Source organism: Engraulis encrasicolus, chromosome 23, assembly GCF_034702125.1.
Source record: "Engraulis encrasicolus isolate BLACKSEA-1 chromosome 23, IST_EnEncr_1.0, whole genome shotgun sequence".
Taxonomy (NCBI): Eukaryota; Metazoa; Chordata; class Actinopteri; order Clupeiformes; family Engraulidae; genus Engraulis; species Engraulis encrasicolus.
Genome location: NC_085879.1, coordinates 17,005,041 through 17,012,540, shown reverse-complemented (window position 1 = coordinate 17,012,540; position 7,500 = coordinate 17,005,041). Strand labels below are relative to the sequence as shown.

Below are 7,500 nucleotides of genomic sequence, written 5' to 3'. Positions count from 1 at the left end.
TAGAAAGAAAGACAACTGCCATATGATGAGACAGAGCGCTGCCAGAGCTTATAACATCATGTCTCTGACAATACAATATATAAATGCAGATGGGGTCGCTGATGAGCCTATTCACTATTTAATGAAAATACAACATTGCTATGACAGCACAGAGAGTCTTAAGTAAGAGATTAACACATAACCATTAACATTTTTGTGACAATAACGTTATAACATAGGCTCTGCACTGAGGGGTTAATGTCCTCTTCCCAGTAACATGCTGCTCCGCGATTACCAAAATTACTTTTGTTGTCTGCTGTCGGTTTGTCGAAACTCATATTTGGTATCGCAAATCTTTGTTTGTTAGGGCCTTGAGTACACTTTTTACCTAACGTTATGTATAGCCACAATTACCACACGTATAGCCATGCTGCAACATAGTAACTTAATAATAACACCGTCACACAGTGCATTGCACGTCTCCACCTTGGTTTCAGTTTCTTGTGCTCTTCTAACATGAAAGAGAGTATTGTTACGCTGTGGATGCATGACAAAAAAGATGAGTGGGCCAAAATAGAAACACTCACAAAGTAAGCAGGGACGGTTCGCAAAGTAATACAAAGACACAAACAGTGGGATGAGTTTCCAAATGAGCATGCGACAAAAAAATAAAAATGACGGAAGGTCGCGCCTCTGACCTTCAGCCACTGAGAAATAAAAATTAACGATGTGTATCACGAGCAGAGCACAGCGCAGCACAGCAGAGAGGCGCTACCAGCCAGCCACACACACACACACACACACACACACACACACACACACACACACACACACACACACACACACACACACACACACACACACACACACACACACACACACACACACACACTTGTGCATGTGCACACCAGCGCCAGCCAGCCAGCCGGCCAATGCAACAGATTGTTGCTCTCCAGGAGCTCAGGTGCAGCCTTCGCGCTGTGTGTGTGTGTGTGTGTGTGTGTGTGTGTGTGTGTGTGTGTGTGTGTGTGTGTGTGTGTGTGTGTGTGTGTGTGTGTGTGTGTGTGTGTGTGTGTGTGTGTGTGTGTGTGTGTGTGTGTGTGTGTGTGTGTGTGTATGTGTATGTGTATGTGTGTATGTGAGAGTTCATCAAATGTTCATCGTTCATCAAACACTGACTAGCAACACATTAGGTCGAATGCTCAAGCATCCACACACTGCACCCTTTTTCTGTTTTCCGATGCCTGGCAGTCAGTGAAGGAGCTTCCACAGCTATTGCTGCCATGTTAGCCCATTGGGCTTGCATGCCTATGGGGATCCAGGTATGAGTCCAGCCCGGGTCATTTCCCCACCCTCCCCCGTCTCTCAATCCTGCTCATTTCCTGTCTCCTCTCACGCTGTCCTGTCAGAATTCAGGAGCCGAAAACCTTAGCCCATGAACCAAAAAGCAATGACAACACAGTGAATAATAACAATACAGTGCATGTATGTGCATGTGCGTGTTATTACATCATATCGTCTATGTGGTGTATCTACATATCTATTTAATGACAATAATGACCATAATGTTCTATGAGAGGGTTTTATAATACTTTGCCAAAGTGATGACTTCTTCCAGGGAGACAAAGGGCTGAACTGAGGCCCAAGGCACCTTTAGTATGTAGATACAGCAAAATACACATTGTGAGTACGACGTAATAGAATGTACTACAGTTGTATTGCATGTTATTATATGGTTGTGACGTCATCGGTCGAATGCTCCATTCATTTCAACGGTGCTCCCCAACGTTCGCACGTCTGTTATTTTTCGATAACGGACGGGTTGGTCTATAACAGACCGCTGTCAATGGCAACAAGACTTTTCACTGCTAAAGCGACTTTACAACAAGACTCTAATCAGCTGCTGTGATAGACAACACCTGTTGTCCTGGCTACCTAGCTGTTGCCTAGCGGTGTTCCACAACGGCACTGTTTTGTTTTGCGCAGCAACAATCTTAACATTAAATAGGCCTAAAGAAATGTCCCCGCCATGTGTGAGTCATTTAAGTATATCCATATAATAAGCGGGTTAACTTTCGGCGAGTCGGTCGCTTTGTGGAATAGCAGCACGCTCCGCGTCGGGGTCTAAAGATTCTCTCTGTCGTGCTGCTATTCCACGGTAGCGACCTTCTCGTCGAACGTTAACCCTTACTTATTACACCAGTTACTCCCCTGCAACTAATGAGTAAGTACACTGTAATTAAAGCCCTGTTAAAATAGAGTGTTACTCAATGCAGCACAGGTACAACACATTGAGGAATAATACAGTGCAACACAGTCCTCTCACCTCTCATCAAACACCTGGTCAGCAGCACACATCACACTACAAACAGTACATTGATTCGGCCTTCAGTTAAGTCACAAGGTTAAAATCAGAGACATTTAATAGGAGGAATTTTCCAACAGAAATGGTGGAAAGTACAGGCTAGGAAGAGACAAGAAAGAGAGCAAAAAAAGCAAAAGCTTAAGATACTATACTAGGTAAATGGCTTGGCCATGGCCTGAATGCACAAACACACATGCGCGCAAGGCGCACGCAAATGCAGATGCACACACACGGACATGAGCACACACACGGGCATCCACACACACGTACATACACGCACACACACATACACACACGCACATACACACACACACACACACACACTATTGGCTTTCTTCTTCTAGAACATTCTCTCTTTCCCTCACTCCTTCGCCTCATTTGCCGGTTGCTACCCTGTTGTTGCTAAGCTGAGGCAGCCTCTCCATCCTTCCTGCCTGGCCGCCAGCCGAACGGTGCCAGGGAAGGAAGGAACGCAGACATCGTAGCAACATCTATAATTCGTCAATTTTATTCTTAATTTCATAGAGAGAGAGAGAGAGAGAGAGAGAGAGAGAGAGAGAGAGAGAGAGAGAGAATACAGAAAGACAGGCTTTCTTGTCCTGTCAGCCTGCCTGTCAGTTGAACACATCCAAGGAAGGAACACAGCTCTCTCTATTGATTATGAATATTCTGTGTTTGTGCTTAAAGTATTAAGTATTACATGTTATACAACTCTCAACCAGTACAATGCAATGCATGGTATGTAGGGGGGGAAAATCAATTCATGCATTTTTTTATTTGCAGGGTATAGACCTTCATTCTGAAAAAAGAAAATGTGAATTACAGCTAGAGGGATGTCATTCAAAAAGAGAGCGTGAGTGTAAACCAAACAGATTCAGCAAGCCAGATTATTTTGGAAGGAAGTAGCACAGAGTTTCTTGAAGAATGAAAAAAAATACTCCTCTAATTCTGAACAACTTCATGCCAATGCCCTATGAACATGGCAGGACGAGAGAGAGAGAGAGAGAGAGAGAGAGAGAAAGCGAGAGAGAAATATATGCACCAAGAAATGAATGAATAGCTGTGGAATGGTTGGAAGAGGGCTTGTCACAGAAGGCGAGGGACTCTTCCAAGAGGAACTGTGCAAAAAAAACGAAATAAATAAACATCTCAAAAGCCAATATCTCCACTCAGGCCTTGCGTTCTAGCTCACTCCTGCAGCCTACATCCCTTCATGCAGCAGCTAATTACCTTCCCTCTTCCTCTCTCTCTCCCATCCTCCCTCCTGATCCTTACTCCACTCCCTAAAACTACCTGGGTTCTTTCCATTGTCAAAACTCCCGTCCTCCCTTGTGCTTGTGGCCTTGTAATGATGGCGCGTGACTTCATTGATGACAGAAGTTTAATTCAATATCTCGCAAAAGTGCAATTCAAATGTCATTTTCTAATTTGCAATCGGGATGTTGCATGGGGAAATGTCCCCCAAAAGTTAAAGTTGGAAACTTCATTGCTTTCTCCATGGAGGCGAGTCGTCAGCGAAACATGAGGCCACAACAGGAGTTTGGATAATGGACTATACACACACACTATTTTAGTGCTTCCCTGTTGACTACTGCCTTCCCTCTTCCTCTCTCACTTTCTCCCCTCTGACTTCCTTCCTTAATGCTGAGATCACATGTGTTCGCCAACACACGACAGTAGGTGTGAATGAAGGGTCACTGTGGGGGCATTTAGAAAGTGCAGTGCGATCTGTTAAAAGAGTCAAACACTTCTCAACTTTTTGACCGAGGTTCTGCATTCAACACAATGTAAGCAAGGCCACAATTCAGTGCAGCGGCAACTGCCCTCTTCCTATGTAAAGTGAATGTGTTATTCCAAAGTGACTCCTTCACCAAAATCTCCATCACTTTTGACATCACCCTAACTCCCTTCTCTTTACCTCCCTCACTACATCTGTCTCCACCGTAAATATACACATTTTAATTTAAGTCTTAAAGAGCTGCCTTTCTTCCCCCTCTGCTTTTACACAGAGGCGGACTGCGCGCACACTCACACTGCTCAGTTGGCCTGTATACACACCCGACTCCACTGACTAGCCACGTAGGTGTAAAGTAATGAAGAATTACAGTAAGTAGGACAAACAGCAGCAACAACCACAACAAGCACCGCAGGCTAGAGAAGAGGAGGACGAGAGGAGGGTGGGAGAGGAGGATGGGAGAGGAGAGAAAGGAGAACAAGAGAGAGGAGATGGGGAGATGAGAGAGTGTATGTGCGAGAGAAGAAGAAAATGTGAGGGAGAGAGAAATAGAGGAGAGAAACAAGAGAGCGAAGGAAAGAAACAGATAGGAGACAAGAAGATCGAAGAAAAGGAATGTGACAGAGAAGTAAGAGTAAGAGTAGAAGAAAGGAGAAAAAATGAGAGAGAGCGAGAGAGAGAGAGAGAGAGAGAGAGAGAGAGAGAGAGAGAGAGAGAGAGAGAGAGAGAGAGAGAGAGAGCTCTTTCTCTGCATGATTATGAATACATTAATGAGAGCTGTTATCCGTATGCTGTCATATTTACTGCCAGCAAGGCCGGCGAGGGAGACAGCAGAAGAAAGCCACGCGTGTGGAGGAGGCTGAGGAGGCAGGACAGGCCCCTTTTTGTTTTTAAGAAGACTCTTAGATCTTATTTATACATTTCACATTATTACATTACATTGCAATGCACTGGCATTTTGTTTGATGCTTGTGAGTGTTTGCTTCTTGTCACTGTATTTGCCAGCAAGGTCAACGAGTGAGAAAGCACAAGAAAACGCAGAGTTTGGGGGAGGCTGAGGCTTTTTGTTTGAAAAAGGGACATTTTTATACAGTATCATATTAAATTAAATTGGTGTAAGTTCGGTGATTTTTATGTTTGTGAGTGTCACTGTATTTGGCTGTCACAGGCCACCATGGGAACCGACTGCATAGCATCAAACCTTAAACTACCTAAAAAATGAAGAACTAGCCTACATGTAGAAGATATGCGTAGTCGTAGAGGACATAATCCGCAACTTACAAAGGGACATAACACAGGCATAAGAAGATGAGGTCAGATGAATAGAGTTAGTTCCACTTGTCTCTTGGAAGAGAAGAGAAGAGAAGAGAAGAGAAGAGAAGAGAAGAGAAGAGAAGAGAAGAGAAGAGAAGAGAAGAGAAGAGAAGAGAAGAGAAGAGAAGAGAAGAGAAGAGAAGAGAAGAGAAGAGAAGAGAAGAGAAGAGAAGAGTCTCTACAAACACACTGCCAAAACGGTCTGGCTCCCAAGGGAGACCCTGACTGACCGACTGGACTGACCGACTGGACTGACCGACTGGACTGACCGACTGTCCTCTTTTATGGTCCTGTCCGGATTTGTGTTCCCATAGGAAGAAGATATATATAAAACTTACACAGCTATACAAATCTTACAAAATATTATTTAAGAAATGGTCCAATTTTAAAGTACAGTATGTGTCATACGTAAGCACTCCTTACCATTCCATGTACAATGTTTCTTGCAGTCATCCAAAACCTTCAACCTTGACACAGTCCCCTGAAAAGATTAACATTTTATATTGCAAATATACTTTCTACAATTGTTGTACAACAATAGTTTTTGCGTATTTTTGGGGGATTACATACTGTATTTCACGTAAATACACAATTCAGTCTTTCCAATCATGCCAGCCACATGTCTGTGATACTGGCTAACGCAGCACCCACCTTGAGTAAAAAATGTTCTTTGGGAAACATTGTAGCATCACAGCGAGAGGCAGAGGTTACTATGCTAGTATGTCACTGACCACAGTTTGGAAGAGAAAAAGAGAGGGACGGATATGGAGAGGGAGGGAGAGGGAGAGAGAGAGAGGGGGGGGTGTAGAAAGAGAAATGGAGAAACATTTTTACATCGCCTCACACACCGCCAAGGTAATCTGTCTCCCGTGGTCGACCCAGATCCACCAGCAGGACAGGACTGACCGACTCTCCTCCTGCCCTGCCCTGCCTGTGCACCTCACGGGCCAGACGGAGAGAGAACAGAGCAGAGCAGAGCAGAGCTCAGCTGAGCAAAAAGGATGGACTGGTATTAACCCTTTCATGCAGAGGCACTGCTATATCTTTATTGTCCTCAAAATGGTACATGGCCTTGTCGTAGCCCCTTAATGCACGCCGTACCTCCTGTGGCACGCTGTAATAGACATTGAAAGTTTACTACTATAGTACTACACTACTATGACAGTGCACAGGACCTTTAGTAATACATTACGACTTGGTCATTGCCATTCTGGTAACAGATCATTTATAATGCCGTGTCTTAAGGGGTTAATCTGTTACTACTTAAGACTCTTGGTGATGCCATAGCAATGTTGTTATGATGTAGCTGAGCTTTTTCAGCAAATAGTGCATAGGATTGCCGGTGTGCCCATCTGCTCGAAAGGGCCACGGCCTGTTCACATCTACAATGCAATATATGCAACTACATGCAACTATATGCAACAATGCAAATATAAAGATAACTACAGTAGAAATATAAAGACATTTCTGTTCACACCGATAACTCATGTTTCTCATGAATATCCACAAGCAGAAGGCATGATGTCTACATATTTAACAAAATATGATTGGCTGACACTTTGTAACTCAGAAATATCACTATGAATGTGATTCCAACAATATCATTCAGCATATTGTTGTCGTCATACGTAGATGATATGTGAATGTCATTATTCACTTGAGTTATACGGTTTTTTTACCAAGTATACTGTTAGTTACGTTTATAGTCATCATTGTAGATGTCAACAGGCCTTTTCAGTTACACTGACACAAACAGAGCAATCTCACACAGACACTCTGGAGTCTGACAAATATACACTAACAACCTCTCTGTCTTGCCACTTACAAAAACACGTTCCATTTTGACACAAACTCTTCATCTTACACAGACAGACAAAGAGACATAAACTCTCTTCATCTCTTTCTCTCCCTGTCACACGCACGCACGCACGCACGCACGCACACATGCACGTACGCACAAGCACACGCACATGCACGCACACACACATGCACACACACGCACACACTATCTGGTCTTTACTTAACAATGAATAATTATGGCAATGTACATTTCAGAACAGTTGAGGTCAGGAAAGGTTGATTAACTCTTTCAACACCGGACTGATAA

The 7,500-nt window shown here is 43.7% G+C and overlaps 1 protein-coding gene across 5 annotated transcripts in view; it reads right to left on the bottom strand.

Annotated features, from left to right (window-relative positions):
* dlg3 (discs, large homolog 3 (Drosophila)) overlaps positions 1-7,500 on the bottom strand; it is a 183,162-nt gene that overhangs the window by 82,371 nt on the left and 93,291 nt on the right. The window lies entirely within an intron of this gene.